Source organism: Camelus bactrianus, chromosome 31 (assembly GCF_048773025.1).
Source record: "Camelus bactrianus isolate YW-2024 breed Bactrian camel chromosome 31, ASM4877302v1, whole genome shotgun sequence".
NCBI lineage: Eukaryota > Metazoa > Chordata > Mammalia > Artiodactyla > Camelidae > Camelus > Camelus bactrianus.
This window is the reverse complement of record NC_133569.1, coordinates 14,893,147-14,916,977: the sequence shown is the minus strand read 5'-3', so window position 1 is coordinate 14,916,977 and position 23,831 is coordinate 14,893,147. Positions and strand designations below refer to the sequence as shown.

Below are 23,831 nucleotides of genomic sequence, written 5' to 3'. Positions count from 1 at the left end.
GAGAAGATTCACGTGGTGCTTTCCCCAGCGAAAGCTTGCTGGCACATAAAACCTGTGCCCTCTAGTCATCCACACAATAGCCACCTCATGAGTGCCCTCTGAGAATAAAGCACTATATTAGGCTTTGTAGAGGAACACAAAAATAAGTCAGACTCATCTGACCAAAAGGGGCTTGCTTAGAGCCAGTAAGAGATTTAGTTATGTCCATAAATATCTGTAGCCGAATGCAGTTGGGGGAGGGGTGTGGGGGCATAGCTCAATGGTAGAGCACATGCTTAGCAGGCATGAGGGCCTGGGATCAATCCCCCAATGCCTAGTACCTCTATTAAGAAAAAAAAAAGTAAAAAAAAAAAAAAAAAAGAAAATGCAGTTGGGCCCTAAAGGCACAGAGTGCTCTTAGAGGCCATAGAAGGGAGATATCTGAGGGCTCACCCATGGTGCAGAAGAACAAACACATGAACTTGGAGGTTCATTGGATGGAACCACCAAGGGGAGGGAGCATCAGCCCTGTTTACCCAGAGCTGGCTGGGTGCATGGGCAGGACTTCCTGAGGTCCTTCCAAGCACCCATGGGGCTGTTTTCTTTCAGGTCTAGACTCCCAGTCTTCTTCCACTCAGCATCCTGTCCTGAACCACTCAGCTCACGTCTGGACCCTGATGCCTCCCTTCATCATCCGCCAGGCTGGTCCAGCCGATGGTCACCTACTTCCTGGCACCATCGTCACAGCCATTTCTACCTCTGATTCCAGAGCTTCATTCAGGCACCTGAGTGGTGATGAGCTTTAGGTCCGATTTGGCCCCAGGCTTTGTTCTAATGGTCTCTTCAACAAAATGCTTTAGCTTCTTATGCCTGGACTTCCAACTGGTCCTCAGTCAGTTGACAAGACCTAGCTCTCCAATCACAGACATCCTGCAACATTCAGAAGCTCAGTCTTCTAGAGTATCCCCCCATTAATCCTACCAAACCCCCAGTCCAGGATCCCACCAGAAGTTGATATTCCAGAAAAGAGGGAAAGTGGGTGTGGCTAGTTGGAAAGGGACAATGCTGCTTGGCGGCAGGGACACATCTGGTTAGCAGGGAAAATCTCAGCCAGCTAGCTAGACTGGCCTCTTGGGTTCAATCAGTTCATAATTTCAGTTTATTCAGTACATGTGCTTCATAACTCTGCATGCTCCAGAAAATATGTGTGGTTTTTCTTTTCCCACACTGGCTAGAATGTGCAAAGTTGTCAATCAAACAGTTATTTGCTCCACAAGAAGCACACAGCAGGCTTCAATATTTTCCTTTCCTAATGACTCTCTGAGTGAATTGACTCTTTTTTTAAATCGGGGAGAAATTTTCATAACATAAAATTAACCATTTTAAAGTGTACATTCACAATGTTCTGCAACCGCAACTATCACCACTATCAAGTTCCAAAACGCTTCCATCTCCCTAAAAGAAAACCCCATACCCATTAAGCAGTCACTCCCCACTCCTCTGCCTAAGTCTCTGGCAACCAACCTGCTTTCTGTCTGTAGAGATTTACCTATTCTGGTTGTTTCATATAAATGGAATCATACCAAGCAATTTAGTGCAGTCTGTGTTATACGGCAAAAATCAGCACACACTGGCTACCACAGTTGGCTTTCTTAACTTGATGTCATTTCGCAGAATTATCTTCTTGCAGATACAGTCCAAATTGCCGAACATGTGCCATCATCTCAATAGTCAGTCTGCATCTGACCTCTTGTCCCCATTTCTGCATTCACTGTCCTCTATCTCACGTTCTAACAATGGAGTGTGGACAGATCATCAGGAGGCTACTGCAGAGATGATGGTGGCTCGTTCAAGGTGGTGGATCCATTGATGGATTGCATATGGCAGGGGAGAGAGAGAAAGAGGCATCATGAATGACTCCTAGATTTCTGGCTGGCAACACCATTTAGTTGGCCCTATTCACTGAGTTCCAGAGCACGAAGAGGACTCGGTTTGGGGAGATGAACAGGACACCACTTTGCTTTATGGCAAGGAAGCACAGACGCAAAGGAAGAGAGTGCTTCACAGTGGAAAAGGGAATTGTCGACAATGTCAAATGCTGCTGAGAAGTCAAGATGAAGAGAGAAAATGTCCATCAGATGTAGTGACACTGAGGTCTTTGGTGACCTTAGAGCTGTCCCAGTGGTGTGATGGGGGAGGCAAGGTTGCAGTGGACCTCAGAGCAAGTGAGAAAGTGGAGAAAGTTGAGGCAGCTCCAAAGCTTCCCAAGAGTCTATTCTAACTCTTCCCCATCCTTGCTGAGCACTGTGTAACTTTAGAAAAACTTCCTTACCTCTCTGGGCTTTATTCCCCAAAGAAGCCCATGCATAATCTTCTGCATCAAAGTCAACATATACAACCCGAAAAAGAAAACAGAGCACGTGTGAGGACAATGAACCAAAAGAGAGTTGAGTGGCGTCCTTTCTCTGGGGAGCCCACTTTCCTTAAGAGAGGCAAGGAGCACTTTAGGGAATGGGGGGCACTGGTCTACCTTCAGGGTCTAGCGGGTGGAGCCTGCACAAGGAAGAGGCAGGAAGGGGGCGGAGAGGGTGAGAGGAAGGCAGAGGCAGGGCCGAGGGGTGGGGGCTGGGGGGAGAGGTGGTGCGTCCTGATCTTGCCGGTTTATTCTCCCCAGAAGGCGCAGACCCGCTCCCCTGCCTCCCCTGCGACCGCGCAGGGATGAGGAAGGGCTGGCGGCAGGAATAATTACTCTAGCTGGCAGCCGCCGGCTGGAGGGTGACCCCCAGGGACCCCAGAGTAGAAGAGAGTGAGGGGTCCTTTAATGGCCACAGGTGTTGGAGTAGAAAATTCTCCATGAAAAGGGGGCTGTTCCACATGATTAAAATAACCACTTGGCCCGCTTGGCAAGCTCCGGCCTTGTTTTTTTCACACTTCGCAGCGTGTCCTTCAACTCCTTTCCGAGGCTGTTCCAAGGATACATGGCAAAAGGAATTCCTTTTCTTTTCCCTCACTAATAAGGAAGGAGTGGGAGAAACTGGGCCCCCCAGGGGCAGGCTGGACAGGCAGAGGCAGGGCGCTGGGGTTCTGCTGAAGACTGAGGGAGGCGGGGGAGCGGCCGCGGGGTGAGCGCCCACTCTGGACCTGGGAGCCGAGGCCGCGGGAGCGAGTGCCCAGACATCGTCTGGCTGGAGGCTGCTTGGCAGGACAAGCTGGAGGTACAGTGAGAGGGACCCAAACCCATCCGAGAGAGCGAGCTCAGGACACGTCCTGGTCCTCGAGGCCATTGCAGCGGGCAGTGCTGTGAGGGAGGCTGGGGAAGAAGACAAGTGCCCCCCCACCCGGATGTTTCAAGGCTGCCGCTGCTGCTGCCGCAGCCGCAGGGAGAAGCCAAGGCCCGGGGCAGCCTGAGCGCATGCGCGCTCCACTCCTGCCGTCGGATGTTACCCGGTGGCTCGCTGTCTCAGTGGCGACAGTGACATGCGGCGGCTTGAGGACTGAATAGGGCGCATTTCGAGGAAAGCACACAGCATAGCACGCAGACAACAGATTGTGTTAGTGATGGTGGGGATCCTCTCTCAGTCCTCCAATATGAGGCCTCCAGATTCGCGCCTTCTCTAGTCTCCACCCTGGTCCTAACTGCACTTGAGTTTTCTTTGTTTCTCTCTCCTGGATCAGGTGTTAGATACCAGATACCACCTCCTCCCTCTTCACCACAAGGTCCATTTAGCCCCTAGGAATGAATGCCCGGGGTTATCCACTTCCACTGAAGCAAAGGAGGTGACACATAGTTGTAGCTATGGTGACGTTACTGTTATTGAGCTAACCACCGTGTTTTCCTGCCACCTTACTTTCTGCAAAGGCCCCCCACCCCCTGTGGACATGCTGGAAATGGGGTCCTGTCATGAGAAGGTGCTGGGTCCTCACCGGGGCTGCCCACCATCCCACCACATCTCCTGAGGTTCCTCAGGCCCTCTCAGGGGGTGTCAGAGTGCCCGGCATCTGTCCTAGGTGGCCTTCCCTGACCATCTCAGGCCTCACTGACCCTCCTTTCTTCTGAACAACACTCCCCAAACAGCTGGTTTCCAGGGTGCGATCTGAGGGTCACCTACGTCAGACTTCCCTGGGGAACTTGGAAAAGCAGATCCCTGAGCCCCTCCCCCATCCTGAACTAGAATCCCTGAGCCGGTGCCAGGGAATCTGCATTCGTAAGGATCCCTACGGGGGAATCTTAAGACACACAGTTTGATACCTAATTATCTGCCATCTCTGATTGTCTGTGCTAAACTAGCAGGAGTGAAAGTCATTATGGTCAGACTATAATGACTATGCTGTCATTGTGCATGGTGCGTGGTAGGCCCCAATAAACTGTGATAGATAGATAGGTGAATGGATGGAGAGGTGATGGATAGATGGCCAGGTAGATAGACAGATGGATGATAGAGCAAAACCTTGTTACAGTTTTGATCACAGTTCTTCTGGTATCTCTTGGCCCTGAAGTGTAGGATACGGAGCAGAGTCTCACAAAGGACAGGGCCTGAATCTGCGAAGCTGTTTAGAATAAAGGCAGCTAGATGGTTTCACTGGGACCCGGTAACCGGCAGGACCAGGCGCAAGCCCTCCCCTTATTGGCTGAGTGTGTTTGGGGAGTTACTGGGTCTCCAGGCCTGACTCTCCCCATCAGTAAGAGGATACCCATGGCACCTGCTCTCGGGAGGACAGGGATACCTGACAGATGGTGCAGGCAGCAAGGGCCTGACACGTGTCCCCAGTCCTGACCTCTCCCTTCCTTCTCTCTCGCAGCCCGCCTTCCCCTCTGCGTAAAGCCAGCTCATAGCCGGTTTACATCTTCTCAGAGGTAACACCGTGGAGATGGAGTTAGTCTCTCTCAGTCCTAAATCCAGGTCTCCAGAGAAGGGGATGTGGAGGGTCCTCCAGGCTTCATAGCAACTCTAACCCTCACCAGTTAGGAGTGAGGGATACAGTCATGCAAATGCGGGTGCAGCTCCATCACCTCAGCTCCTGCCAAGAAAAGAAACAGCTCTCAGAGAGAAGGGTGGAGTGGGGGACAGCCCCAGCAGGCAGCCCCCAGGTATCTGCTGTGGCTCCCTAGAAATAAGCGTCCTCCCAGCCCTAACTCCACCACTGCCTTTCCTCTCAAAGAGCCTGCCCTGCACGTCTTCCTGGGATTGAGTCCTTCAGCCTCAGAGCTTCTCACCTCAACCCCCGATCTGTTCCTATTCCCTCAAGCCCTCCCCACTGGTATGATCCTCCCAAAGCTACCAGTGTGCCCTGCCCTGGGGGGTAGGGGTGGTCCCAAAATGAGCCCTCCCCTCAGGGTGCTGACAATCTAGCTGGTGACAGCAAGACAAGACATACACACTGATTGGAGAAGTGTCCAGTACTAAGCCATGAGCCATGACGCTGAGGCCTTCAAGAATCCAGAGACGGGAGAGTTCCACGTCGACTGGAAGTGATCAGAGAAAGCTTCCTGGAGGAGGAACCGGGGCAGGCATTTGAAGACGGGGTGGGGTGGGGGGCTGGGGAGAACCTCCTAGGCAAGCACTAGAGGAATGGAGAAAGCCCAATAAGCTGCCCAGGTGGGAATGAGGACCGGGGGTGGGGAGGGGGTGGCAGGGAGAAGAGGGAGGGAGGGCCAGCTCAGCAGGAGCTGTCACTATGGTGGGTCTCGCTGGCCATGCGCGGGCCGCAGCCTCCCTCCCACCCGGCTCAGGCAAGCTGTCTGTTGGGCCTCCCAGGTCCCGGGGCTGCCCCACTGATTGGCCTGTGAAAGGGCACTTGGTGGGCTGGTTGCCCAGAGACGGCCCCAGAGGCCAGGGCTGGGATTAGTGAGTGGCCCTGTTTGCTCTCATTGCTGGGAGGAAAGAGGACTTTGGTCTCAGCTTATCAAACTGCCCTGGGTTTGAAAGCCCAGGAATGCAGCCTTGGGCAAATGTGCAGGCTCACAGGACACCCATTAATCAAACAGTTCCCTTCCCTCCACCCCAATAACCTGGCCCCCACTCCACACACACACACCCGTGTGCACACACACACACACACTCCCACTGCACTTTTAGACAGCCTTTTGGAGGGACAAGCCCAGATGGCAGCTGAGCCAGGCCCAGGTGGAGGTATTTGAAGAGCAGGCTGGCCCGCAAGCTGTGTCTTTCCCCTAGTTTGCCTGCGGGGCCGACCGGAGGCAGGTGGGCTCTGTGAAGAGAAGCCAGCCCTCCGCCCCGCTGCCTCTTTCTTTTGTACAAGCGGCAATGCTTTATACAGAAAACTTTTTTTAAAAAAAACATAAATTTTTTCTTACACAGCGGATGAAACTACAGTGGAAAGCCACATATGAACCCAGAAGCCCAACCTCGTGGCTTCTAACCCAGTGGTCCTGCCTGGAGCTGGGTGCACTGAATCTAAGAAAATCGAATGTCTTAGGAATAAATGTAAATAAAAATAATAAATTTGAGTTCCTGTTAATATGTTCTGCAAACCAGCTGCCCAAGTTCCAAATAGGGGCTCAGAGCTTTGAGACGTCCAGGGTGAAGGCTGGCCTTGAGAAGGCAGTGTGAGTTTCTGTGAGCAGTTGTGGGCTGCGGCTACCAGATCACCGAGGTCAACCTTGGTGGCAGAAAGGGTAGAGATGAGGAGGGACATAAAGGGCAAGATGCTCCACAGTTGCCCAGACATTATCTGAAACACTGTGCTGCACCTGGGGCCCCACACCTGAAGCTTCCCTAAGTTGTAAACCGGAGCCCAGCCCAAGAGGGTAGGCTGGCCAGTGAAGTGCTATGAAGTTATGCCCACTGAGAAGTACGTGCAGACTCTGGAGATGCCCCTCCAGAGACATTTGCCATCTGCCCTGCGACCCTCCACCCATGGCCACTGCCTTAGCCCAGGCACCCCCAGCCTCTGGCCAAGCCACCTCCAGCAGCCCCTCCTGGACTTGCCTCCAGCCAGCAGATGCCCTGGAGCTGCCTTCTCCTCCTGGCAACCGCCCTGGCCTCGCTAAAATTCATACCTGATCTTGCCTTTCCCGGCTTAAAACTGTAGTCTGTTCCCACTTTCGCCCCTGCCAGGGCCTCAGGATGAAGGCCAGCTGATGCCCTGGCCAGGATAAGCTGTGTGTGACCCGCACATCCTGGATCACCTGCGGTGCAGGCGCCAGGCTGCACCCCTGGCCTGCACACGTCCCATCCCCTCTGTCTGGAGCGCATACAGACCCCGGCACCCCCTTCTTGAGTAACCCTCCAGCAGGTGGCTTGCAGTCCTTTCCTCTGGGCAGGGCAGCCCCCCAGCCCCCGCCTCCAGCCTGTAGGTCGTCACCCTGCGGGGGCTGCTTTCCTCTCCTGTCTGTCTCTCCACCAGACCACCAGCCCATTGCGGCCAAGCACGTGTCTGCCCTCAGCTCCCAGCCCTGGGCCTGGCAGCTAGCTTCAGTGTTGGCCGAATGCACGAGTGCCAGCTGTTCTCAAATACTGAAAGGCTGTCACGCGGAAGGAGGGTTATCCCCTACCTGAGTGGCACAGTCAGGACGAGTGAGTGGATATGACAGTGGGGTGGGAACCGGGCAGGGTTCCCCTCTGCCATGGGCTGCTCCCACAGGCAGTGAGGTCCCTGTCACATGAGGTCACTGAATGGGACAGGCTGGCTCCTTGAAGGGAGTGGCCGTAGAGAGGATTCTGTTTGGACGAGATGACCTCCATGACCTTCAGCTACACACCAATCATGCTGAGACTTCAGCTGTCCCCAGTTGGACCCGGCCGGGACTTGGCCCCACCAGGGCAGGGAGCCTGTCACCATTCCGGAGAGGCCTGCTGCGTGCCTTTGGGAAAGCAAGGAGGTTGAAGTTCCACCATCAACCTGCCGGCCCCCAGGGGAGGGAGGGACCCGCAGGGCCAGTGCTGGGCTCTCAGCCCCTCCTGGGGAACAGAGCGATGTCTTCCCCGGGGTCTTTGCCATCAGAGCCAACCCAGGTGCAGCGGGGGAGGGGAAGTGGCCTCAGCTCAGCCAGCGCGGCTCCTTGGCCTCAGCTGGGCTGTCCTCCCTCACCAGCAAGGTCACTGTTATCTGCTCCGAGAGCGCGCTCGCCGGGCCTGGACGCCCTCCAAATATGTAGAGGGAGTTTTAACCTAACCCAAGACTAAAAGGCCTCCCACATTTGACATTTTCCAAGTGCTGTAAACTCCAGGCAAGGACGAGAAAGAAAGGCTCCTGGAGGCACGTCCACAGCCCCAGGCGTGGATGTTACCGGCACAAGGGCTCTGGTGTGTGTCGATGGGTGTGTGTGCGTGTGCGTCAATGTGTTTGCATGTGTGTGCATGTGCCAGTGTGTGTCTTGTGCTTGTGTTAACATGCATACATGTGTGTATGTGCATATGTGCTGGTAAGGGTATAGAGAAGATTTTGCTTTGATTGCAAGGCTGGATTTGTAGAAGCATTTTGTCTAGAACCCTCTCCCAGGCTGGAAAGGCAGGATAAAGTGGTTCCAGTCCTCAGTCTCTAACTTGCCTGTTGGATGTGGCCACTGGCAGTCCTCTCAGCCCCTTTGAAATCTGCAACCGTGAGCCATCTTCATCCGTCACAGACACTTCTGCTCCCCTGTGGCTGTCAGAGGCGCCATCGCCTTCCTGTTCTGAGGGTCTAATCCTCAAAGCCACTGGGAAAGAGTGGAAAGTAATGTTGACAGTTCTGAATCCCCGCTGTCTCATCACCAGCTCTGTGACCCGGGTGAGTTAGCCTCTCGACGGTCAAATCTGAAAACAGTCTGAATGTACAATCACACGTGTGCCCCTCTCTACGTTTCTGTAGTTCCCCGCATTGTAAATCCGCTTTGCCACTGTAGAATTAAAAAGCAGAACAAAAACAACAAAGCTGTTTGCCAGCCTCCCCTACTTCGAGGGCCCTGAGACTTCACCCAGCGTTGTGCCCGCAGAAGTCTTCGAGGTGTTGACAGGGAAGCAGTCTGGGTGGGGCGGGTGGGGCCTGCCCTGACCAGTTCTGCGTGGCCCTGAGAGTCATTCCTAGAAGGCTGACCTGAAGCCTGGCACTCACCCACATCCTTTAATGAAGTCCCTCCTGCTTTAACTACCAGCTCATACTGATTCTGGGATCAGCAACTAACAGCCCCCAACTCCTGAGACTTCGCTACCCGCTCAGGCACTCAAACCTGGGAGCAGTTATGACGGTGCTGAGTGAGGTGTGATGACGGCGCTGAGCATGGGGCCTGCTCCTCCCTGGGGAAAGCCAGGCTCCTCCTTGAAGCCCATGCCCTGCTCTCTGGTTGGCAATGAAGCCTGATGGCCAGGCCTCCAGGTCTGTGCAGCTCGGTCTGAGGCTGGTGCGGGACCTTGCACGACCCCAGGTCTCCTGCTGTTGGTGTTTGAGAAGACAGTTGGAAAGCAGTGCATTCAAGGCCCTGGAAACCAGCACTATGGCCTCACTGTCTCTTTTGCAGATTTTCCTCCATGGTTAGAACATCTACTGGGCACCAGGTCCTGCCTGAGCAAAGTAGTTTGGGGGGTGTGAAAAAAAGATAGAGGATACAGTATCTAACCCTGAATGGGTTAGTGGGGTTGGGGAGACATCGCAAATGTGTGGGAGAGAAAGCGGACTGACAAAAAATGTAGACTTGATCTTCCAGTACTGGGAGAAACAGCCCGTACCCCTGCCCACCCCCCATCAGAGAGGACGAAATGGTTTTGGCTGGACAGGACGGGGGTCTTCCCAAAGGAAGCTGGATAGGACCTGAGCCTTGAAGGGTAGGCAGGTCCTGGAGGGACAGAGAAGTCAGGGCTGGCGTTCCAGGGTGAGGAACAGCGTAAGCAGAAGTGCAGAGGAGAGAGAGCCTGTTTGAAAGTTGTGCTTTCAAGGAGTGGCACTGACATTAGTGCTACAAAGTTCTCATGTACAAATAAATGCCACATAAGAGAAGGTGACTGTATATCAGAATAGCCTGTACGAGTTCATTCCCAGGGTAAATCAAAGCTGTTAAAATATATACAACTTGTTTATTTTCCTACATTTCAAAAAATTGGCAGTTCTTGGGTAACAAAGAAAACCAGGGAAAGCATGAAGAAGTGATCTTGACCATTACCAAAAATTAATGACTGCTCCCGCCCTTAGAGGTGTATTTAGTTGGCATCCAAAAGAGCCACTAAGACACATTTGAAAAATGAGTTGTGTGTATGGACTGAAGTATCTTTTTCTTGCAAAGAATGTATGTGTGTATTTTTTGTGTTATTCTTAGAATAAGGAGTGGGGGAAGACAGGATGCCATCTGTCCCATTTTACTGAATGAGCTTTTTGCCCATCCTGCCAGCCCAAACACCTGGAAGGACTCGTCCCCTCTGAAATCAGTCCTGTCCGGATTTGCAATGCCGCCTTTAACATTTCTTCCCTAGGGTATGATGTGATGAATCTCCCTGGACACCCACCTGTACTTCTAGCTTGACTCCTGAGAAAATTAGTACTTTAAGTTGCATGTTACAGAAATCAGCTGCAGTTAGCTTACGCCATAAGGAGAATTTAAGATAAGGGTGCAGAGTTTCTCCCAGGATCTCAGGGCAGAAATGCAGAGAAAACAAAGCCAAGATTAAGAAAGGTCCTGGCGCTCGGTCCATCTTACCACTGAGCTTTTCTGGATGAGTCCAATTCATTCTTCTTTCTCAGCAAAGTACCTGCTGGGCTATAATGTCCCAAAGAAGGATGGGGTGGGAAAGATGGCTGCCCTGTGCTCCCAAGGTCACAGTTTCAGATGCACAGAAAAACAGAGTCCTGATCTCGCAGCATTAAAGGTGTCCTCTGCAAAGTCCTCCTCCATAGCAGCCCTTCAGATGCCCTGAGTTCAGGGTTGTGCCTCTTTTGAATCTTCAGCCAACAATTCTTCATCATCTGTCACCTGATTTAGCTGTGTGTCCCCTTCCCATCCCGACAGTCATCCAACAGAACTACTACCTGGTACCTCAAATGTTTGGCAATGTAGGTATTTATAGATAGCTGACAAAATCTCCAACATCATAACAGTTCTCGTGTGGCCCTCGCTAGGAAACTTGTCTCTGGGTTTCCGCACCACACAGGAGACACCTCTCACTCAAGTAATATGGGCCCCAGGGGGAAAGTGATGAGAACCAATACAGATGGTTCAAATGTTCACACTGGGAGGACTCTTAGAAAATAATTTGTTCCAATATTCTCATAGGAAGGAGACACGATGGCCAGAGATAAGATTTGCCACACACACAAGTTAGCTGAGCGATGGAAGCGGGGCTATCCCCTGAGTCTCACTCCTCTAACCCAAATTATGTCCAGAGTCCAGGGTCTCAGTTTCTCATAAAATAATGTGAATTCATACAATCAAATTGGATTCCCCACGATATTTGTCCCAGCTACACTTTCATGCGACAAACAGGCTTCACGTGCCTGGCTCCTCATCTGTAATGTGAGGATAATGACTGATTTCACAGGATTGCCACAAGGGTAAAATGAAAGATTGTATGTTTTCTCACATCATACGTGATCAGTGACTGTGTTATCATCATCCCTGTCATTATTATCACTGTCATTATGAGACCCAACATCACAGAACAGAAGAGATTCAAGGCCACAGAGCAACAGCGTCATGACTTGTTCCACAGCTGAGATGGAGAGAAACGCGGACAGCATTTGAGCCCTGAATCAAGCTGCTCTGTTAGACACTTTCGCTGCACGAGGGAAAAAACCCTTTGCTCAGGCCAGCTGGAGTCAGGGTCTTCTAGCATTAGAAGTGAGTGAGTCTTAGCAGGGGAGGGAAATAGCCCAGTGTCAGATGCCCTGTGAACGGGGTCCCTGTGCTGTCCTGGGATATCCTCCTCTTCCTTCCAGCTACTGATCTGACCTTCAAATCCTGTCTCCTGCCGCCCCTCAAACTCCCCTTTCTTTCCATTGCGTAGCAGGTCTATTCCTTGGTTTCCCTCTGAGCAGAAGGAGGGCTTTACAGTTAATATCCTGCCGCCTCTGGTTGCAGCTTTAAGAGGTGTAACATTTGATAAGCTCCATTTAGCTTGGCTGGGCTGCATTGTTTAAATTATTCAAAGACAGATTGCTCCCCGGCCCTCCCCTCCCCCACCCCAAGGATTTCTGCTCTGCTGAGCCCGCCGCCTGCAAGTTACCAGGAAATAAGGAAGGGGAATCAGCAGGGCGGTTTCTCACTGCAGGGCAGAAAATCAGTTCCAGCCGCTGTTCTACACCCATCACACCCCATTATTCCTTGCTAATTGCAAGCCTGGTATGCAGTTTAACTCTTTGAGAACAATGCTGGCTTTGATGGCTAAGGAGACGCAGGGCCGCCCCTCCATCCCTCTCCCCCACCCCCTTGCCCTCTCCCAGGTCCTCAGCTGACTCGGCCTGTCTGGGATTCCAAGGGTCCCACTTGGAGGAAGAGGAAATATGAAGAACAGCTTGTTTCCCGGGGCGTTCTGATTGTGGGGGAGGAGAGGGGAGGGAACACCGGGCAGCTGGGGACAGAGCCTGCGTCTAAATGATGCCAAGAGCAGACAGCCCAGACTCAGCACCTGCCCCACTGCCTACGCTGTCAGGCTCAGAAAGCATTTGCTCCTCCTGGCCCAATACAAGGATGGCGAACACTCAGCCATCGCCTACAGACATGTCGTAAGCAGGAGACGTTTGCTTAAAATACACTGAATAAATGCAGAGGGTTGTCAGGCACTGTGAATGGGGAAATGTATTGGGGGGACGATTTATTCCCATCTGCAGAATCCACTGGCCTAGATTTGGCAGGTATTCCCTCAGAACAAATAAAAATTACTGTTAAGAGAGGCCATACATTCTGCAAAGACTAAAGTGTCTACTCTCTGGTTCTTTACAAAAAAAGTTTGCTGATCCCTAATCTTGAATCTGGATTAAAAGAGACTAAGGCCACATGGCCACTAAATATAGCCTGTGGGCCTGACTTGAACTGGATCTTGGACCAGAAGAAGGGCGTCAGTGGAACAGTTGGAAAATCTGAATCAGACCTGCTGATTAGATAATAAAGCACATCAGTGTCCGTTTCTTCCTTTTGATCATCGGACTGTGGTTCTGTAAGATGCTCACATTTGGGGGATCTGGGTATGTAGTTTTTTGGCCATTTTTGCAACTCTTTTATAACTTTGGCATAATTTTGAGAAGGAAAAAAAAAGGTCTGCAGAAAATGATTATATGGAGATGGAGAATCGCCCTTCCCAGAATCCAGGGGCCAGGAGAAGGCAGCGTTAGGGTGGGGAGGCACCTGGGAGAGGAACACTCAGAGCACAGGAGGCTACCCGCCCCACCCAGAGGGCCTGAGTGTGAGCTGCAGACCAGACCGGATACTGCAGAGAACACAGGTTTGGGTAAAGGACGGGGAGCCCAAGGAGAGGGGAAGCCGGGGGGTGAAAGGATGTCTCTGTGGTGAGCCTGACCAGCGAAACCTGAAGCCTCCATCAATTTACTAACCTTATGAAATACAAGTGTGATTAGATTTCTTAGTTAAGGGATGGGTCCCAAGCGGTGCCAGCTGGCAGGAGGGGGAACGGAGCAGACACTGGATTCAGGGCAGAGATGAGAGCCATAAGGAAGTGGGGCTGGCCAGTCACAGAACTCCCAGGAGGCCTCACCCAGCCTAGGAAACAGGACTGGAACCAAAGTCATCTAAATTGCCAAGGGGCAGAGAGTTCCCAAGTGCTGGGCTGTCCTCTCAGGCACTGTGGGGCACAAAATGTGCACTCAGTCCTTGCAAGGGAGGAGACCCGACCTGCCCCTTGAGCAGATACGCCCCAGAATGGCATCAGGACGATAAACGGGGCACCTGCGAGTCACCCCATTGGAACTCGATAATGCCCTAGACGCGCACAGCCACTCCCGGCGCTGTTTGCTTCCCCAGCTATTGGAACCTGGGAACCAAACTGGGGGAGGTCCATTTGCTGAGCTGTAAGCAGCACAATTGAGCTGTGGGTTATGCAGTGAGTAACCAGCAACAGAACAGAAAGGTCCTCCCACTGCAAAAGCATCTTTAAGGAAAGAGGGTGTAAAGAAGGCAGGAGAATCTCAACAGGTAGGTACAAAAATGGCCAGATCGGCCAGTGTGGCCACAAGAACGAGCCTTGCAGACCCCCAACTACAGAGGGCTTGATGGACCAGGGGCCCCGGCGCCAGACTCTGAAATCCTTGGCAACGTTTCTGAGATGTTTCTGAGAAGGCCATGCTTCCCACTTGTCAGGGGCTGCTTCCAGCCACTGGCTGAATGATGCGGAGCACCAGGCAATGTCCCTGGGACACCCAGACGCCTCTGATGGTCAGTGGAGCTTGAAGACCCCTCTATGCTCCTCTAAACTTGCCTTCAATGGCCTCTGAGTCTAGAAACTCCCACCCAAGCTCTCTCCTCTCCTCCACTCCAACAAGACCCGCAGACTGACACGCCTCCCAGCTTTCCCAGCGCCTCCCCACTTTCTCTCCCACAGGCCTTAATCCCTTTTTGGCATCTGCTTCTCGGGGCATCAGGGCTAACACGGGGGCTCCGGCACATCCCACTCAGCTTCAGGAATCCTTTCCCCCCGATGCCACCTCAGAGATGCCAACCCCACCCAATACAGAAGGAGGGGAGGGCCGGGGGGCAGGCTTGGGGGAGGGGGGTATTTTTATACCATTTTGTTAATAAAATGAAAAATTTTAGAAATAGAATCTTAACTGGGAGTATAAGAAAGGATGGTAAAGTGTTCGCTCTAAGAAAAAACCACCAAGTTGTGGATTTCTGATCACTACCGTCTGAAGTGGTTGTCACTTTTGTGCTTCTTAGGGGCTGCATCCTCAGATGTTTTGTTAGACGGTTACTGAAGGTAACTTCTAAGGAAAGCATCACCCTCACCCTTCTCTGCTGAAGAAGCGATAAACTGTTCCAAATGAATAAGCCTCAGATTCAAGGATCATAAGGAACCAGAAAACACAGTGTCAGAACATCAGGTTGGTGTAGCCTCTGTTCCAACAATCACACAGCATTTACAACATGCAATTGTCAAAGCGATACCGTTTGCAGGCTGCCTTTCCTTATGTCTCCGCAAACATTTTCTCTGAAGTAAAAACATACCAGCTAAATCTGTTTACAAACTAGGAAGCTGCTTCAGAGATAGTGTGATTTAAATGAAAAGTGAAGGGAAGAGGAGGAAGGAAACTGAGAGAGGAAGACAGAGAAGGAGGGAGTTGGGGAGGAGCTTCTGCTCGGTGCTGGAAGTGGGTGAACTGGGGTGCTTTGCCTCCAGGTGACAGAAGGACTGGTGACACTGTGTCTGGAGAACCTCTCTGGAGGACAAAGCTGAGAGATGCCTGGGATTGCCAATCTCGCTGCCAAAGAGTGCCACCCAAGTGTCCCCCACGTTATCCGAATGGGTGAAAACTGTCATCATCAAGGGAGAATCTTGAGGGGAAATGCCTGGAAAACACCTCCATGTCTGCACACGCCGAGCATGTTGGAGGTGCTGTGGAGAGCCCAGGAGAAGGGAGGATAGTGATCTGGGCGGCGGTCCCCTCTGGAGCTGTGGTCCTAAAGTGCAAGAAGACAAGCATGGCCTTGGGCTCAGCTCCTCCCCCACTGAGGAAGCCCAAACAGTTCCCTAAGAACAGCCAGAGTTCACACACCCCAGAACGTTAGCACTGGGAGCAGCCTTGGGGCGCAGGGAAGCCAGCCCCCTGTGTTGAGCATTAGAAAGTAAGGCTCAGAGAGGCTCCGAGCTACTAAGTTGACAGCTGGGATTAGAACCTGTCTGGTGGCACAATGGTGGTGTCATGACACCAGTCCTGTGACTCAAATCAAGAAGGCATTTCTGGGCTCCTCGCCTTGGGGACGCTGTCAGCACTCACATCCTAGGCTGGATTTTGGACCTAAAGCTGCCCAAGTGATGAAATCATATTTGTCTTTGCCTAAAGCAGCACTTCTGATTTTTTTTTTAAACACAACTCATGTTAAGAAATGTCTTTTTAATTGCAGTCCAATATACGCACATATAGATGTGCATAAAATTTCCTAAATGAAAGCGTCACAAACTGATACTCACCCTGACTGCTTGCAATTCATTCTGGTATTTTCTCTTCTTGTCACATCTTTCCGTTTCTCTATCATTGAAAAGAAATGCTACTGGTAATCAGACAAACACTGGCCGAAGAGAGGGCGGTGGCCACCTGAGGGGCCGTGGAAGAGGTGGCAGGTCACCAGTGAGGCTGTGCCCCCAGGTGTGGCTGGAAATCTCTACCAGGCCTTCTGAGAAGGCTGGAATGATGGCCCAGTGACGTCTCCATAGCCTCCAAGGGTCATCCCACAGCGCTAGGTCCAAAGACATGCCTCAGCTCGGGTGCCCATTCAGCTGTTGATTACAATAACCACCATTTACACTTCAGTTCCATGCGTTTTCTCCTACAAACCCCTCAGAACAGCCTGGCAGAACAGGTGATGTCATTTCCTCGTTTAACTGATGAGAAAAGTAAGTCAGCCTAGTTGGGTGACTTGCCCAATGTCACCCACAGCCAGGGCTGAGACCCGGGCCTTCTGATAGTCTTTCCACCATTCTTTCTACCATCTTCTTTTAGAACTGGGGGAATCCTCTCTCTCCCTTTGGAGATCTCTTCTAGTTCTCGAGCTCTGACTGGACTAGGGAGACCCTGCGTAGGAGAAATTTCCTGCAGTCTTAACAGCGGTCCATCCTACTGGGAGCTCCTCCGACAGGGGCTTCCAGAAAGTGCGCCAGCAAACGTGGGTTTAGACAGAGATGGTAGCGTGCTCAGGAAAGAAATATGGGAAAGCCACAGTGCTTCCAGCTCTGCCTGGGAACTCTTAAAGCTGTCGAGGTCAAGAGCGGTTTGCAAAGCCCTCCGAGAAACTTGACCGAAAGATACTGCGTGCTGGGGGGTTAATGTTTTTATTAATTGGTTGTGTTTGCAGCTTCTTGAAAATATTGTCTACCCACTGGCATCTGCCCCAGTCTCGCTGTGACAACCTCAACCCACAGCTCCATTCATCAACACAGCCACATCGAGGGATCACCTTCTGGCCTCATCCATCAAACAGGCCGCTGTCTGCAGACGTTCCGGGATTTGTTGTATTTGGGATTAAATGTGAGGGGGGGAGTAAAATTAACGGGGTTTCTATAAATACAACTTCTCTGGCGCTTGTTAAAACTGGGGGTCACAGGAAATCTCTGGTTTCAAACAACTCCATGTGGAGTGATCCTGTTTACTTGAAATGTCTAGCCAAGATCTAACTTTGCCCCATTAATACTAAATAAATAATTTCTCCAGAAGCTATTTTTTGGTCATCTTTGCCAAAAAATTTTGAGCAAAGGGGCCAGCACAGAAGCCTTACACGCATGTTTCATGTAAAAGCCACAAGATCAGTGGGAACGAGGCTTCCTTGTTTTTTTAAGCTGTTTCATGACAGATAAAACTCAGCTGGTGAACCGATCCAAATGCAATGACCCATCAGGGCTACCGTCCTGCTGTTAAAGAAAAAAAAAATAGCCCACGGACCTTCAGAAAGATGGGGGAGTGGAGATTTTACTCAGGATGATCACAGCAGGTGTAAGGACCGCTGCGATGGGATTTCACAGTGGGAGAGAGAGGTGGGCTCAGCACTGAGCACAGCACCAGCAAGGGGGATTTCTAGCCAAGGAACCCGGTGGGGGTCAATGGATGGAAAACTACAGGGAGGAAGTATCAGGGCTGAGGGAGGTTCTGGCTAAACTGACGTAACAGAATTCTGGATGAAGGCAAGGCGGGCGATCAGACATCATCTGGGGGGTACTGGGGGACGAGGAACTTGATCAGATACTGAGGGTGGGGGCATCTGGTTAAACTGACTCAGTAGGGTTCTTGCAAAAGCTAGGTTTTACGAGCCAGTACACAGAGGAGCCTGGGAAAAGATTAGAAGCCTGACTAATGTTTGATCAAGTAAGTCTTTGTCACTGGTTACCACCAAGAAGGAGTTCCATGAGATATACATTCCCTTCCTCTCCAAACCAGCTTTCTCAAAACAGCCTAACAAATGGGTTTATCCAAGACATGGAGGCTGGTAGGCAGGGGTGCCAGACTGAGCATGCAAAAATGCAGACCACCTTGTGAAATTTGAATTTCAGATGAGCAATGAATAAATTTCAGTGTAGGTACGTTCTGTGCTGTATTGAGAGCACACGCAGGCTGAAAGCTGTTCATTGTTAATCTGAAATTCGTATTTAATGGGGTGTCCTATATTTTATCTTGCATCTCTACTTGGAAAGGCCCCACATGCTACCTTTCAGGGGAATTTGATTTTTAAGAAGACAAGAGTGGACAATGATGAGGTTGCTGTGGGCTTGCGCTGGTTTGCCAGGTAAGAGGAATTTCTTGCCCAAGAGTTTCCTTTGATTCAGAAAGAGCAGCCTGCCCAGCTGTCACCTGCCCTGCAGCTGGACGACAGAGCTCTGTGCCTTGGCTCGTAGGACCAAGAAGAGCTGACATCAGTGAGCGCCTGACACTTCATGTGCACAGTAATGTCGATAATATGACACCATTTTCACAAAAGAGGAAACTGAAGCCACAGTTCTCCCCCACAAAAAGAAGCCCCCAGAGCAGGTCAGGGTCCACTCAGGAGGGAGCATACTTTTCCTCAAGCCACCAAGCTGGGCCTGAGAGGGACAGAGGTGGACCACAGGGACGCGGAGAGATGCCCAGATGCTTAGTGGACAAATCTAATATAATGAGGTCTACTCAAGGTGCTCAGAGGGCGCTGATACTTACTGGGGGCGGGGCGCTGGTGAAGCTTCAGGGCCAATGTGATTTTGGAGAAAATCACTAAAGGAAAAGAGGGGACTGAATTTGGAGGGAGGTGGAGCCGCTGCCAATCCAGTTTCTGAAAATCGTAACCCCGATGCCATCAGGGCCTCCGCTTGCTGAAAGTGTGTCCTCTCCCCGTGGGCTTGTACCCAGTTCAGTAGGAAACTCAAGCCAAAATTTCAGGAAAAAAGAGTCCCCTCATCTGTATTACTAGGAGAGAATCCCCTGCCAGGCCGCCACTTTCTCGTAGGACCCCCTGCAGCACAAAGCCTCCAAAATTGCTGTTTATCTCTGATTCGTGCTCTAACAGAATCGGCATCAGGGGGAGGGTACAGCTCACCGGGAGAGCGCATGCTTAGCGTGCACATGGTCCTGGGTTCAATCCCTAGTCTCTCTATTAAAAAATAAAATAAAATTTATTTTTAAAACAATCAGCGTCAGCATCACTCCAACCTTGGATGTGCCGACAGCGTTTCTCTCAAGAGGTTTAGAGACCTCTGCAAGCCTAACGGTGGTTCTCAACCGGGGCGATTCTGTGCCCGGAGACATTTGGCCGTGTCTGGAGACACGCGGGTTGTTACAACCTGAGAGGGGGTGGGGCTACTCCCCCAGTGGGCAGAGGCCCGGGAGGATGCTAAGTATGCTACAAGGTGCAAGGCACCCCCGAGCCTGGCCCAAACTGCCCACCCCACCCCTTCCTTCGAGAAGCAACCATTGGGCACCAACCGCACCAGACGCTGAACTACATGCTTGGACTGTAAGATAATCAGGCCTGGTCCTTGATCTTAACCCACTCACACTCTGAGTGGGAAGGAAGACACGGAGACAGAGCATCTCAGAACTGCATGTCATGGGGGCTGTGCACACGTGCACACGGGCTGGGAGAAGAGGAAAGGGGCAATCCTGCTCTCAGGGGGTCCAGGAGGGCTTCCAAGAAGGGAACATTTAAAAAGGGCTGTGAAGAATGAATAGGAGTTGGATGGCAGGGAAGCCAAAGAAGGGTGCGCCAGAAGCTCAAAGGCCCAAGGGGTATGAGAATTAACCCAGAATATTCCAGAAACCATGAAGGGTCTGTGTGGCTGGAGTACAGCCTGCCGTGAAGGAGATGGGAGGGGCCAGGCAGGTGAAGAGGAACCCGGTCTGTGATCACATTTGAACTTGAAAATGAACTGGGGCATGGTCTGGTGCTGGGAGACAGTGAGGGAGGATGCAGTGGTGAGAAAGCAAAGGATGAAGGTGGCTGAGGGGTTGTGATAGTGACAGGAAAAGGTGGGACATTTTAGGATGTCGTGATTGATCCTATAGGGTTGGAGGAGGCAAAGTAGGAGGTCAGGGATTTTCTTTTTTGGTTGGACTATATTTTTTAATTTTATTTTTTATTGAGGTGCAATTGATTAACAGTGTTAGTTTCAGGTGTACAGCAAAATGATTCAGTTATACACGTATGTATTTTTTTTTCTTTTCAGATTCTTTTCCATTATATGTTATTACAAGAAATCGAATATAGTTCCCTGTGCTCTACCGCAGGTCCTTGTTGTTTATCTCTTTTATATACAGTATGTGTATCTGTTAGTTCCCAACTCCTAATTTACACCTCCCCCGCCCTTCCCCCTTTGGTAGCCATAATTGGTTTTTACGTCCGTGAGTCTGTTTTTGGTTTGTAAATAGAATTTGTATCATTTTTCTTTAGATTCCACATATAAGTGATATCACATGACATTTATCTTTCTCTGTCTGACTCACTTCACTTAACATGATCATCTCCAGGTCCATCCAGTTTGCTGCAAATGGCACTATTTCATTCTTTTTTATGGCTGAGTAATATGAGGTCAAGGTGGCTGATGTTCAGGGAGGGTCTGGAGCGGGTTTACTATGGGGACGTGGACCAGTCTGCTCGGGTCGCCGTGGCACTACAACTGGGGGCTTACACAACAGAAATGAATCCTCTCCCAGCTCTGGAGACCAGAGGTCTGCGATCCATGTGTCAGCAGGGTCAGTTTCTTCTGAGGCTTCTCTCCTTGGCTTGTAGATGGCCAGGACATCTTCTCTGTGTCCTCACAGGGTCTTCCCTCTCTGTGTGTCTGTATCCTAATCTCTCTTCTTATACTGGAACCGGGCCCACCCCAGTTACCTCTTTAAAGACCCGATCTTCACATACGTTCACATTCTTCTTCACGTTCTGAGGTCCTGGGAGCTAGGACTTCAACACAGAACCTGGGGGCAGGACACACTTCAGCCCCTAACAGGGAAGGGACAAGCCCTCTCCTCCGGCCGGTCCCCATCAGAGTCTCACTGGTTAACGCACGCTGATGCCACATCAAGAAGGGTGAAGCAGCATCCCGCGGACCAGGCAGTCGGCAGGTGTTCGAGTCCAGGGAAAGAAAGAAACGCCTGTTGACTGAGCAGCTGCTGTGAGACGAGCAGGTTCCCTGTGGTGTGCCGTTTCATCCTCAAGTAGGAGGCAGGCATCCTTGTACAGATTAGGAGACCGAGGTCCAGGGAGCTTAAAACACATGGCCAAGCTCTCCTAATTCCCAGGAGCAAGTTAGCCCGATTGCACTCAGGCCTCCTCCCACACGTCGCCAAGGCGTCTCTTCTCGGGAACCTGGCACCATGTCCTTAGGGGGAACTTTTGCCTCTGGGTCACCCATCTCTTGGCTGGCAGAGCCCAGACCAGACAAAGGTGCTCCCACTTCACCAGAGCTGTGCCCGTGGGAACAACAGGTAGCTCCTGGGACATCGGAGTCTCAGGTAAATATTTACCCAGTAATTCAAGCAGGCCATAAATAGCTTACAGGTAGCCTCCCTCACACAGCACACAGCTCCCTCAGTCCTTGGACCAAGCCCAGCTCTGGCAACTCTGGGCTGGGGACTCCTCTATTTGGCCCTGGGGGAGCAGCGGCTCCCAGCCCAGCTGTTCAGTAAACCCTCGTGGGGAGCTTTGGAAATCCTGGTGCCCAGAAATGAGAGTCTCGGGGGTGGGACTCAGGCTCCAATATTCTCATAAGGTTCCCCAGTGTGCAGCCAAGGCCAAACGGAGGCTGCCGCCTACAAACGTGGTGATGATTCTTTATTGTCCCTTGTCCCCAAGGGGTGCAACACTCAGCACCGAGCCTCCTCCCCTGCACACTCCCACCTCCAGCCGCCCCCCATACAGACACACGCACTCGGGAGTGTACACGCATAGTCAGGCACACGCACGCACACACCGGCATCTTCTGTCCTAAGCCCGCAGGAGGCAGGTCTGCCAAACTATCACCACCATTACTATTACCTCTACTGTCACTACCATGAGTATTACCTCGGCTCTCACCACCATTAGCACCGTTACCACGACGACTGCTGCTGGCGCTCCTACGAGACTTCCCAAGACTGGAGTCAGCCGGTCCTGTCTCATCACACAGCTGTGGCCCCATCACTATATCTGGTTGGGACCAAAGGAGGAAAGATTAAGGACCTCCAGTGCTTTGCGATTCACTCTCTATTTTAGCATTTCTCAGAACGTGGACTGATGCCCCCTGGGATCAGAGTAACCCGCGATGCTGGCTTTAAATTCAGATTTGGGGTCTCCCTCTCGGACTTACTGGGGGTGGGAGACAATGTCCCCCCTCAGGACGGCACAGCAGGCACAGACAGGGAGGGCTGTCCCCTCTCTGTCACCCAGGCCTTCAGTAAACATCGGCTTCACAGACAGGTGGTTCGTCCTTGGGGCTTCAGGACGCCAAGGAAGAGGAGTAGCGTCCGGCGGGTCTGAGAGCAGACCCTCCCATCAGTCGTCCCTGGAGAGCAGGGGCCACACGTCCCTCCCGATCCCCTGAGTCCATTCTGTCTGGATCCATGTCCTCAGCTCTCTTTTCAGATTAACCGCGGTAACCAAAACTGAAACCCTCTACACATTTAGCAACAGCTCCCGATTTCCCCTCCTTTCACCCTTGGCAGCCCCATTCTACTTTCTGTCCCTGAGAGTCTGACTGCTCTGGGTCCTTCAAGTAAGTGGAGTCTGCAGCATTTATCCTTTTGGGTCTGGCTTCCTTCATTTGCATAAGGTCCTCCAGGTTCCTCCACGTTGTAGCAGGTGCCAGAATTTCCTTCCTTTTTGAGACCGAATAACACTCCGTTGTGTGGAAAGACAGTTTGTTGATCCACTCAGCCATGGATGGACACTTGGCGTATTTCCACCTTTTGGCTTCTGTAATTAATGCTGCTATTAACATGGGTGTTCAAATATTTTTCTGAAACCCTGCTTTCAGTTCTTTGGGGTTCATACTCAAAACCGGAATTGCTGGGTCCTCTGGCAATTCTATGTTTAATTTTTTGAGGCACCGCCATGCTGTTGGCCACACGGCCGCCCTGTTTTACGTTCGCACCAGCAGTGCCGAGGGTTCTAGTCTCTCCACATCCTCACCTGCACTGTTACTTCCCGTTTCCTCAGCTCTTTTTCCCCCACTACAGCTCTCAGCCTATGTCTGCTTACTGCCAGTGAAAAGACGAAATGTTCACTCTTCCAATGTATTTTTCCTCCAGAACTCCTAGTTTCTGGAGGGCTCCTAGTGCTCAGATGTTTGACTTTATATTTTAAAATCCAGATGACAACACTTCCTGCCTCATCTTGTTTGGCTCTGGTCAGGAGCTGGAAGGAGGTCACTTTGACCTCCATGTGGGTGGGTCTGGGCACCTGTCCCGATTGCCACCGACTCTGGGCCTCGACTCTGCAAAGGGCTGGCTGTGAGCTGAAGGCCATTAAGACATCTTCACCTCTGCTCCTCATCAGCTTTCTTAAAAAACTCTCTGCTCATTGGTGGAATGTGGGGTTTTCACTGAGATATTCACAAACTTAATCAGAAAAAGACAGTCCCAAAGAAGCCGCCGCACATAGAAGGGTCACCCCTTTAACGCAGGATTTTAGGGTCAAAGGAACCTCAGAACATTTTATGTCTCTGCTCTACCTCCAAAACTCCATAGCAGAAGAGCATCTGCCCTTTTCTTACAAATCTCAATGGAAAGGAAAGAGCTTGCTGTGTATTTCTGAAATTACACTGCTA

General features: G+C 51.4%; 2 long non-coding RNA genes across 2 annotated transcripts; both read left to right on the top strand.

Annotated features, from left to right (window-relative positions):
- Positions 1–370: 370 nt before the first annotated feature.
- LOC123613738 (uncharacterized) lies at positions 371–6,425 on the top strand. The gene is made up of 3 exons (XR_006721176.2): positions 371–3,194; positions 4,780–4,834; positions 6,300–6,425. It is a non-coding gene; the product is annotated as an uncharacterized LOC123613738 (long non-coding RNA).
- An 8,370-nt stretch (positions 6,426–14,795) lies between these two features.
- LOC141575680 (uncharacterized) lies at positions 14,796–17,282 on the top strand. Its single transcript, XR_012503390.1, has 2 exons — positions 14,796–14,955; positions 16,925–17,282. It is a non-coding gene; the product is annotated as an uncharacterized LOC141575680 (long non-coding RNA).
- The last annotated feature ends 6,549 nt before the right edge of the window (positions 17,283–23,831 follow it).